A 13,357-nucleotide genomic window follows, 5' to 3' on the forward strand; every position below is an offset into this window, starting at 1 on the left:
GTGCATTTAAATTACTGTTCTCGCCTCAAGAATAATGGTGAAAGCATAACCCTATTGTATTCTTTGATAAACTCTGGAAAATGCACGGTATAAGCTGCGCAAGAGGCACGGTTTAAGGGCACAATTGGCTTGCAAATCTACCATTGCAAAGTTTTTTTTGTTATTTGTTTTTTGTTGTTGTTGTTTTTTTAACGGGTGAGCGAAGAAGCAAGAATGAGGGAGGGGGGGAGGTCGAGGAGTATGGGAGGGAGAGGAGGGGAGGGGGGGGGGGGAATAAAGAGAGTTAACCACAGTATCCGACACGTTGGTTGGAGCGGGGGGTCTGTCATGGTGGGGCCCATGTTGTTATCGTGGGGTGTGAGGGGGTTCTTTGTGTGGAGGCCATGGAGGTATAGATTCCCCTCTCCATGTCAGTGGCTTCTCTGGCAGCTCAACGTGGAGGGGGACAATGGAAAACTAATCCACCCCTGAATCAGGATTAATATTCAAGCTTGCAAAATTTTAATTCACAAACCAAAAGGGAGGAAATGCAGAATGTGTCAAAACACCGAACAAATGAAGAACAATAAAAGCCTACGATCTTTGACCAAATTTCCATTCCCGCTCTTTCATATGAGCGTATTATTTTCCTCCAGGTCCCACAGTCTCATCACCACATTCTGCATGATTCCTGTATTAATCTTCATAATGATTTTCTATAGACGAGAGCCAAAGAGCTGCATGTTGTTTTTGGCTATTCTTCTCACTAAGCCCGGGATTCAAGATCTGGATTTGAATATTTACAATAGAAAATAATAGAGGTTATAAAAATAAGTCTCTTCAGAGCTAGGCTGCAACTTCTCATGGAAAACATTGCCTCCCACATCAGAGGAAACTAAGGATGCATGCATTCTGCCACATGTAAAAGCCTTTGGCTGATGAGCTCAAGCCAGACATTTGAGCTGCCCATATAGAAGTTAAAAGCAAGCCCAATTTTTTGTCATATCTGTTGAAACTCTCTTTACATCCTGACAGCAATCAATAAATCAAATGCTCTGAAAAAAAAAATAATAATACAGTATTTGTTGCTTCCTGTTATTAGCCCAAACAGTAATTTTATTAATTTATTGATATATTTAATGGTTGGAGGATATACCTGTCTGTCTACCCGACCAATTTACCTACATGCCCAGCTATGTAGGCCCATTATGCCCGTGCACTCATTGCACATGACCAGAGTCTAGATAGCAAGAGATAGCAAGCCAGTCATGTGTTTTGGTTGAGTTGGTTTGGAGGGAGGCCTGAACAGAGGGGTGGGGTCAAAATCAATTCTACTCTTGGTGGTTTCTACAACTTGCATACCCTCGCTTTAACTTAAATAAATGAATGAATAAAGTAGGTGCTCATTCTAGAAAGTATTTCTCTCAAACAGGTTCAGTTTTTATGGTGTCTGTCTTGGTGAGGACCCTGGGAAAACAGAATGAATAATTTTAAATGTTGCACTTAGAAAAATAACATTTGACATAACAAACAACAAAGTCAAATTTATATATAAGATATACCATAGTCAAACCAAAACAAACATTAAAGGTTCATGAAGGAATATTTACAGAAATGGATTGTAATGGCAAAAGAAAGCTGAAAACACAAACACACACACACACACACACCCACACACACACACACACACACACACACACACACACACACACACACACACACACACACACACACACACAAATGCACACCCAAGCTGAAGCTAAGTAATCCTACAGTAGGGGGTAGGCTTCTTGTATACCAGGCTGAAAAGCCATTGTGGTGTTCAAAAGGCTTCAACAGATCCTTGGACCATTGATAAGGTCTAATGTGATGAGGGCTGCAGAACTTCATCTTTATACATAGAGCACAATATGAAAGGTCAGCTTATCGTAATCCTCAAATCAGCAGCACCCAGGCTTTCGACCCTATTTCATGAACTTAAAGAAATAATCGTAATGTCCATTCAATGGAGAAAACTATTTATTATCTTCTCTGCAAGGTCCAATCAACAGATATGATTAAAGTTTTCTTTGACGTACTGTAATGGGATGATTATCTACCCTCTTCTAATCTGCACTAATCATTTTATGGCATCAGCTGGACTGTGTGTTCATGTTGTGAAGTGTTGTTATGTCCACTGATTAACACACACATGCTCCTGTCTCTGGGAGCAATGCTTTATCCTTCTCTACATGTACCACTCTGCCGGCCTGGCCAAACACTGAAAAACAAGGACACATTACCAGACACTCTTGCCGCCCTTTGTTCAACTTGGTCTTGTATTGCTCAACATGGGTCCTGCTCTATACACACAGAATAAGGATAGAGCCGTTATAAAAAAAGAGATAGAAGCCAGCTACCATCCAACTTTGCAGTTTTCCTCTGTCTTCTTTGTCTTCCTCTTGCACCTTGCGAGTTGGCTTTACCTTGGGTGTTTGTTACCTTTGATAATTTTTTAACAGTTTTCAACCCATTACTGACAACTTGAAGTCAACGTAATGAAACGAAAATATTCTTATAAGTCTGAACAAATTGAGGACACATTCCCAATACAGCTATGAGGTGACTATCTCTGCTATGTTTTTGCGAATTAATGCAGGAGTTTAAGGTTACTGCATAAAGACCTGTATTTGAAAATGGGTTGTTTAAAAAGCCCTTGTTCTGTGAGTGTGTCAAAATGTAGACAGACTGTGAAATATTTATTCCTCGACTGCTGATCGTATTAGAATGTTATTGTTTGTTTCGTTTTGTATTCCGCTCCTAATTTGCCAGTGGTACAGTTTCCCTGGAAGTCTAACAAACACGCATCAACTTTAACAAAGGTAGACCCCATTCTGTACCCATAATTAGAAGGAAATTGTAAACAGAGGCATGACTTTCTTTTAGGGATTATCCATTCTTTATGACTGAACGTTTGAAGTTATGAGGGATTTCGGAATCAGCACCGTTCGCATAGGGCTCGTATAGGACAGTGTTGTCTTCAATTACTTTCAGTTATATTCCCGTCTGTAAGAGCCACGAAGATCATTTATTATTTAAAGATGCAATCGCTGCTGTTCATCAATTTTTTTTTTAAACCGGGTTATTTCTTCACATAGTTTTTTGATTAAAAGGAACAAAGAATAATAAAGTGTATTTTGAAATGCATGCATGTCTTTCTAGATATGTGGCTGTGAGCAGCATTTGAGTGACAACATCTAACAAGCAGGGGGGATGCTTAAGTATGTACATAAAGGGTCTTACACAAGCACATGATAGCGCGCACACTTGCACACATACACATCCACACACACACAGGGACAAACACACACAAACATAATGATACGGTTCTAGCGATGTAGCCATTGTTCATTTTAATGGCAGGAAAATACAAAGTTTGTGTTGATCTCTTGTTCGTTGTTCATACAGACCCTAGTTTGTACGACCTTATTTCCCCTTTTCCTTTTTTTATTTTTTTGGAAATAGGTTTTTCTAATCCATGTACAATATTCTTTGCATTCTATGATTGGTCCCCAGTTGTCAGAGACTGCTATCCACTTGTCCTCATCCATTGATCCTGTTACTTCTCATACTTAACTTTCCACTTTGGCCTTTGCCCCTGAGACCCCCATATTGGAAGATTAGCGCCGTCTTAACTTAAGTAGACTCACCGCAATCAATACCTAATGCGAGCCGTCTGTCGTGAGCTCGCAGTATGGCACCCGCCACGGCGCCTTCCGTCCACTCCCGATACATTCTGGGTGAGTGACCTCGAAGGACAGAGGCCGATCAGGTCAGCCTAGCCGGAGTGACCTCTAGGGGCGAGGGGCCAGTGTCCAGTCAGCACGACTGTCCAATAATGAAGTGGTTGCCATTGCCTCTCTGTCAGTCAGCAATTACCTTTGAGAGATATGGAGCCATAGAGAGGTGCTGGATACACTGGGGAGGGCACCGCTGGACTAAGGAATTAACTAGGAACAGGAGCATGGCCCGGTGAAGCCATATGTAAAGTACTCTAGTACTGGGAGCTCGGAACTGGGAGCAAGATGGATCTGAAGGGACCTACTACTTACTGCACAGCATCCCCTCCAAACAAACAGGTGGAAACCAAACCAAGACTGCCTCCTACCTTTGGAACAAAATAACTCAGTACATGTTTATATTTATATTGGATTCTAAGTATTAGCTAAATCTAGCCATCTTGTATATAGTTTGCTGGCTTTCCCTGTCAGCTACACATGTGCAACGTACGATGAATGAGGCTACACAAAGTCCAACACTCTGACACGCTCAGGTCCTGCTGCGTGCACAAAGGCCCGTGCCTCATGTCACAGTGTTGCTCCCCTGTGGCCTCTTACACACAGGTCAGCCGCTGAGGAAATCCCTCCAGCCGAGACAGACTCTGCCATCAGAGACTCTGGGCATGCCTTCATGTGCGCTAACTATTTAGTTGTCAGTGATTTGGTTAAGTGGAATTGACTTTTATCTGCAGTGTGCTGTGGGGCTGCCATTGGCAATACGGATTCCTCCGCTGCCGTGTGCTCGTGTGTGTGTGTGTGTGTGTGTGTGCGTGTGTCACATCCAGCACATTGCTATTGGCAGCTGAGCCCGGCCTAATCAATAGCTCTGGTCAGGGATGGCCCGCGGCCGTGCTGTGGGTGGGCTTATTGATCCAACACGCACACTCCCACAGGTCGCCCTGACACAACAGGAAGTCATGGCTTTGGACAGAACGAGTGTAGGGGGGGGGGGACTGGATAGAGACTTCAATACTTCACAGGCTACTTAGTTCACTTGATGCTGTATTGGCGTACTATCAAGAATGAAACAGTGGCATAATTAGCACGCTGTTAATTAACACGTGCTGAGTTAATTATACTATTGTGATGCTTGGCTTTCCCCATGGGATCAATACACTACATTTGATCTTATTATGGGTACTTTTAAGGGATAATATCAATAAGGAGTGTTTTTCTTTACAGAATGTGCGTTGAATAAGGACACAATCGTTATGACTATGATAGATGGTTATTCATTTATTCCTTCGACTTCCAACATTTGTATGATGTTTGTCTGTGTTCCTGTAGCTCTCTCACCGACTCTTTCTATGTAGTTACTCATTCGCGCGGGTGACAAAGGAACTAGAAATAAGCTTTGGTTTTTCCGATAGCTTCTTCGATTCATTTCGAAGTATTACTCCCCAGAGCTCTGTGTCAACATTACAGTTAGAACCTCATGGGAACAATTAAATAAGGTATTTAAGTCACGCCTAACCACAGAGGGAATAACAGCCCTATAATGTTGCCAAATGAAGTAAGCTTGGGACTATTCACTTATCATCTGCCTCACTCTTCATTCCCTAAAGGAGCCAGAAATACTGTCTAACTCTGGAACTACTGAAAGCATTTACAAAACAGAAACCAGCTTTGCAAACATGTTGAGTAGTTCTTTTGGTACTTTTCCTTTTTACAATGTTCCGAATAATCCCAATAAATGTGTGTGTTGTCTGTTAGCCTTTGTTGTTGTGTACACGAGATCCACTGCAGAACAGGCAATTATGTATGATATTACAGGAATATGTCTTGTTCTGGTTACAAGAAAATTACGTTTCTCCGGAAATCTCTTTCATTTCTCATTTTAAAAGCCTTCAGTGGTATGAGAACCGCAATCCATTTACTGTTTAATGTAATCTGGAAATCACAGGATGCTTTCTTGCACTAGCACAAATAATTATAGATTAATTATGTTGGCTCTAAAAACAAAAGAAATATTAATCTCCAAGCATATGTCATATAGTGCTGGTTTTCCATCATGATCGACGTCCATTTTGTGCTTAATGACTACACAAAGAAAATAAAAACATTGAATAAGACTAAAGAGCAAAGTGCTATAGAAGATAATTGAGGTTGCAAAAAAATCGTATCAAATCTATAATTCTAGATTATTATATTTATAGATTAAAAAAGACCATAAATTATTTATATTATTTTCACCCATTACATTATTCCTGTTCCGCACATTGGTGAATCAAGTACTAAACACATTTCTTATGGTGGTTGTCTTTTCTTTTGTTCCAGGTGTTTGGGCCCTCCACAAATCGATCAGCCTCTTCTGTGACCTGGAAGTCCCTAAACCCCCCACCCTATTGCTTTGGAATACCCTGGAAATACCTGGAATTCTAGGAGCACATCACCAAAACTTCTCGAGGTGCCCCTGTCACCCGAAAATAAACAACAGCTTTACATCCTTCTTGGACGCTTTCTGGCTAAACACAAGGCAGAAAGTGGGAACGTTAGCAATAGCAACTGACCATCCACCATTGCTTCTGCTAACCTGCTGTGACCGAGAGGGTGTGACCTTTCTACCCGCCGACATCAAACAGACACTCACAAAGACAACACAGTCGGAGAAGCTTCCGTGTGGTGGAAACTCAAACCAAAAACCCCATCAGGTAAGGCTGTGAAGTCTCTCTTGCTCCTGCTGTCTAGGGCCTCAAGGCCTTTGGCTCCTTTGGGTCTTTGAAGTGTGTCTGTCCCCTGGTCTCCGCAGTCCCACCACACACGGTCTGCTCCCCCTCTGAGCTTTCGTGGAAGGGATTGACGGCTGATAAATGGCCTCCTTTCATGCTCTGTTCACAGGTGGGTTGCCATCAAATGAGAGGCAGTGAATATATGACCGTTGGTCGGTGGATATAAGAGTTTCCCTTGCATGTTCAGCCATCATCAGGCCACAGTAAAAGTGTTGGCAAGTGTTCTCCCCTTCCCTTGGTTTGACCACGTATCTTCGATACACATATTGATTGTTTTTTCCACCATGAACTCCGAAAGAGATCTGATGGTGAGTGTGCACATGCACATATCACAAAATTGTATACCAATTATACCCAGAATTAAAAGAAAGCAAGGCAATTTCAGTTGCATCAGATAATCTATTAAAAGTGTGCTTTGTTAATGTGCATGAAAGTATTATGTGAGTGGTCACAAGTACTTATGGTTACACGTATACTGATTGGTGTATCTTTTGTGAATAGTCCATGATATTCAAGTTTCATGAAAAGTTAACTTACCCACACATTAAATCCGACCATAGATACTATTAACAATATCATGCTTTCTCTATTTCTGAAAAGTTTCAAATTACTCAATTATTTTTGAATTGACAAATCCCATTTTCATTGTCACATGGCCTCAAATGGAAGGGAAAATAGTTTGATGTTAGCCTCAGTCGAATCTTAGGTTTACCAGATTATGGCAGACCTTTTGATTAGGAAATAATGAACGAATGAAGGAAATTGATTGGATTTAAAAAATGATTATTGTTCTTTTTGGAAATCCCAAAGCCCTGGTTACAAAGGCTAAGTAACTAGCTCCCGTAGTTATTCCCTGCAAAAAGAGAAAAACAGTTGAATGTTCCCTTTCTAGTCTCTTGTGCTCTCTAATAACTCCTGATTGTGTTTGATACATTGTGTTTGTATAATTAAGCGAATAAAATGGAAAACATGGCAGGCAGAGAAGCACAATGTTGGCGCGATGAACACTGACTCCACAATGCTTTAAAGAGCTGGGGGACTTTGTCTGAGAAGTTCAAAGCAATTTCACATAATGTAGGTCACTGCAAATTATAAGTACACAACAGCAATCTATCATTTAAAACAGGAGACTGAACCAAAGTGGATTAATAATAAACCTAATAGACATGTCCTCCTGTTTGTTGCCTCCATCTTCCAGGTTTACTTTCAAAGCTGCAGAATCCCCAAAAATCGAAAAACACACAAAAAAACCCATATCAAAGCGTCTGAAGAAAACAATGGGCATCATTGTAGATGTAATTAAGGGCCCTATTCCAAGATAGATGCTTTAAGAAGCCCAGAGGGTCATCTGCCTCAGTCTAGTGCCAGGGTGAGGGAGCAGGAGTCAGGGGTGCTGAGGCTTACCATCTGGGGGGGGCTCCATCCCGGGTCTGCGTGTTTAGATGGAACTGTAGCCCATAGCCCAAGGCACCAGGGCCTTGCACCCCCCCCCCCCACCTCTTTTTTATATTCATATGGGCTGTGTGGTGCTCTTATGCGCCCAGGATTGCTCCCTTTGTCCTGCCCCAATGCCCCCCCCCCCCCCCCCAAAAAAGACATGCATGATTTCATACATGAGAGATACATGTAATTGGACAGCAGGGTCCATACAGAGCCTTTCCAATTCAAAACAGAATACGTTAAAGGAAATTTCCTCCAGCCCCGACCTTTCTCTTTTTTTGGCACATATTATAAACGCAAGGCAAAATGTAGACAATGTGCATGTCATAGTGGTGTGTGAGATGCATTATATCTCTTGTGAATGTTCCAAGTATTGAAAGTACACGACGTGACCGGTTACGATCAATATTTGACTGTATCATTGCTGTGCTATACACCTCTCTGAATTAGAGAGACAGTGGTCTCCTAGTTGCATGTGGTAAATGTCACGACGCACCGATGCATGTGGTTTAACATACTATTGTTTTGCTCTTTGAAAGCACATTTTGTGTTGATCTTTGCAAAATATATATAACTGAAGTAATCTAAGTAATGCCTAATTGAGGCTGGACAATTAGCCTTTTCAGTGATAGGTGTACCAAAAGTGTTACCGTAACTTGATATAATTCAAGTAGATTCACATAACCACATTGAGTGCAGTACTTTTATTTATTTTAAACTGTGTAGCCAGGAAATGGTGTGCGTGTTCATTGAAACACACAAACATACTCACACACACACACACACACACACACACACACACACACACACACACACACACACACACACACACACAACCACACGCACACACACACACACACACAACCACACGCACACACACACACACACACACACACACAAATGCACACAAACAAACACACCACACACCCACAGACACACAAACACACACACACACACACACACACACACACACACACACACACACACACACACACACATTCACACTCACACACACACACACACACGCACACACACACACACACACACACACACACACACACATACAGATAAACACACACACACACACACACACACAAACATACATGCATACATATTCTACAAAAAGAAAATGTAATTGTATTCATGACTTAGATGGTGTCGGTTTTACAGGCCTTCAGCCCTTAAATTGGCATGGCTTGAAATTGAACTGAGAATATGCAGGTCATGGTCCAGATACAGGAAAAAGCTTCTGCTAACAATGTAAAGAAATATTTCATCATAGACAGAGCATTTATATATTCCCCATGTTTTTAAGGTGATTACAGTGACAACTTATATGGTGTGTTTTATAGCTTTGACTCAGGGAATTGTTGGCATATCCAGTAGTAGCTTTGACTGCAAATGAAATGTCCGCTATACCTTAATATGTATATTTGTAATTATCTGACATTAATTTCATTAAACATTATTTAATAGCATTCAAATCTAGCATGACCCCAAGTAAACGGAACATGAAATTTATAAATTCATAATTTTACTTTTCTAAAAAAGCACATCTTACCTTGCAGGCAAAAATCCGAATAATTCTTCAAACAGTTTGGAAGGTTTTTTCGTCATGAACCACTTTCATTTCACTTTTTTTTTTAATTTACATGATATGATTGGCTATGAGAGTTATCAAGGTGATGCAGGGAAAGCAGTCACTCTTCCATACATTCCTCAATATAAAAAATATGACTCACTGCTGTATATGATCTGAACTCTGGCATTTATTCATTATTACTTATTATTACAAGATATATGACTCCCAGGAATAATTCAAACCAGTTGCATGCATGGTTCATCATCACTATTATCATTTGTATATTGAAATTATGTGCATGTTTGGCCAATATTACACATTTATTATTTCTGTATAATGCTCTACTATTACTAGTAATAGGAACATTACAGGTAATAATTTGCACTTCAACTAAGTCATCATCAAGTTACAGGCATGCAACGACGAAGCATCAGATTTTATTCAATAGCAACATGTGTTATTTACACCTTTAGAAAATGACCACACAACGTTTAGCCTATAATAAAGCATCGGTATGTGCATGACTTTGGTGCTCCTGCTTTAAGATTGCACTAAATCCATCCCCGCAGTTGGCTTATTTCTGTCATGCAAACGCTAAACACTTTCACCATTAATTGATTTTATGAGCCCACATTTAACCAGTGAATGGGTCTAGGCCTACTAATCACCTGTTTTAATGGCCCCAGTAGTACTTAAGTACACGGGTTGTTAACTTACCCATTTTTGGGGAGTGGACCTATAGGTTAACACCTATGACACCCGCCCCCTTCTTTTTATTTCACAGTCATCTGAAAAGAGGGGATATCTTCTGCGAAATAAATTATGAATAACATATCAAATAGGCCTATTAAAGATAATAAGATTGCATAGGGCTGTGTTCCATATTCCTTGTGAATAACTCTAATCAATCAAAGGTTACTTTTGACCTTAAGCCTACGTCAATTCTTATGAATAGGCTTATTTATTTGTCCAGAGTGATTCTTAGATTACTGTTGGTTTTTCGTCGCTTTAGTCTTCTTGCAATGTGAGATGGTTATCTTTTTTTCCATTTAAAAAAAGAATGTGTACACATTGTGTTTGTGGACTGATTTATGTCGCGTACATAAATAATTCTGAGGCATCGAGAGACGCGGTGGAGGATTTGGAGTTTGACCCTTGGCTATCATCCGAGATGCTGGCTGCCCTTCTCTGTCCGCTTCCACCTGTCAACTCTCATCACGTAGCCTTACTATCGGAGGCTTCTCCGAGGCATCGTGTTGTAGAAAACACACATTTTGTAGGTCAGTGTTATTCAAGAGCAAGTGCATCGTGCACGAAAGTGTATAGCTTTGCCATCGTATAGCAACACAGGAGTCCCTTTTTCCATTCTGGTTCAATCGTCCGAGCTTTTTGTTGCATTGATGCCTGAAGTGGTCATATGGCTCTGATTTTGGGGGTCCTTCTGTTTTAGTCGTTGCAAAAGCGCACGGTGTGTGCACCCCCCCCCCCCCCCCTTTCGATTCGAGAGACGGTAAAACCTCAAAAGCCACCCCTGTCTTTCACCTCAGCCACGAGACAGCAGCTCTCCATTATACTGTAGGCCTGTGTGTCCCTCCGAGCTGAACTATGCGTCGTTCGAGGCCACGAGATGAGGCTGTGTGGTGCCGGTGGTTTCGTGAAGGTTGTCTTACAGGCAACTTCAAATATGTTGCATTTGTAGGCCTACTTAATAGGACCGCACGCTTCTTTGCGAAATACACAGATGCATTGTGTATACATGTTGACCAACTCCTAGGTAAAGCGCTATAAACCATAGTATATTTCCTATATGATATTGGATGATTTGTATGTTTTTTTATTTTTATTATACATATGTGAAATGCAGATGTTATAATTAGCACTTATTGCCTGGTCGTGAATGGGGCGATGTGTGCTTAAGGTGTTTATAAATCGCAGGTAAACGATTCGTTTGGACTATCAATGCCCTAGCTTTTTATTATGTTTGAATAATCGATGCATTAATGCTATTTTATCATATTTATTTTTTTGGAAAATCGCGATTAACAGAGACGTTTTGGATATCAATTTGGCCACATAATGAATTATAACCTTACCACCTTCTTTCTTGCTTCAACACAACACACACATCCCCACGCGCATGGACACACGCAAACACACACACACGCACGCACGCACGCACGCACGCACGCACGCACGCACGCACACACACACACACACACACACACACACACACACACACACACACACACACACACACACACACACACACACACACACACACACACACCAGTCCCGCGCGTTCTTGACGTATGCTACAAGATCAAAATCCACGTTATATATGTGTGGTTAACATTAGCCTAAATGAATTGGTTAGGCCTACATATCGATTACAAATATCACGTTAATGATTATGTTATTTTACTTTACACGAAAGTGTTTAGACAATTTATTTTAAATGATACATTTGCACAATGTAGTGTGTGAGGGTTAAATGGGAAACATATTTGGTGATGTGTCCTCTTTTTCTCATGTAAATAAGTGAGACTGACCAGACGGCCGTTAGGAATATTTTAACCGGTTCCGATCTCTTTGAACAGCCAAATCGGTGGCAGAACACCATGGCCCCACTCCCTCTGCACCCTGCAAGTAGATAGATGTTCAGTGTTTCTCCTGCCTATCAACTTGTTCGTGATGTCTAATTCTCTCAAAGCAATCTATGTTTCGTTAAAAACGATTTACCTATGAGCATCCTCATATATTGTATGTCAAAACACGTGTGGTTCACGACGATTGTTTTTTATATATGGCTAAAGAAACGTAAGCACATGCAAAATAAACACTTTTTTAAACGAAATCTCCAACCAACATTTAATTGTATTTACTATACAAAGAGATGAGCATTGCAAACCATTAGATTAATATAATTTAAGTTTACAGGGGAATGACTATGCAAATATATCCATATCAGAAAGCAAAGTAAATACAATTTCTGATGGACTATTCTTTAGAATATTTCAATACCAATATTTGCATACCCAATAAAAATGTACTAGAAAATACAATTACAAACGTTTTATTCGGCCTAAGAGCAGAAAGTCCAGCGTTACAAAAAAATAATCACGAATAATGATTGTAACTCTTGCAGTATTTCTAGCCAGGCTGTAGCATTTTGGTATGCTACTGATGAAACGACCTCACAAAGTATGTAGCCTAGGCTTCTAACGAATAGCAGCCTTGCAACATAGATAAGCAAAATAAATACCCTGCATATGTTAATAGGAATTTGACTCGATTGATATATTGTATATATGTATGATCTATAATTATTTCAACATTTATTGTTAGTATATATAGACCTATATATGTCAATCTATCATTTATTTATTCATATCTATCTTTCTAGCCTATGTGTCTTTTTTTCTTTACACATATATATATATATATATATATATATATATATATATATATATATATATATATATATATATATATATATATATATATATATATATATATATATATGTCTGATCGGTTCGTTATTTTGGTTTACTTCTTGCAATTGTTCTTTGGCATGCAAATGTATACATCCAAATGAAGGACTTTTATCAGCTAGTAGACTTGCGCGATGAAAAGCATGCGAGGATGCGTTGCGTTTACGCAGAGGGTGCACGCGCTCCTTGATCCCTATGGTCAGACTGAACATAAGAGGGCGCTGCCATTGCACCTGGCTCCGCTGCCCTATCCACCCTGAGAGCACACACACACACACACACACACACACACACACACACACACACACACACACACAC

This window comes from Gadus morhua, chromosome 14 (genome assembly GCF_902167405.1).
Source record: "Gadus morhua chromosome 14, gadMor3.0, whole genome shotgun sequence".
Taxonomy (NCBI): Eukaryota; Metazoa; Chordata; class Actinopteri; order Gadiformes; family Gadidae; genus Gadus; species Gadus morhua.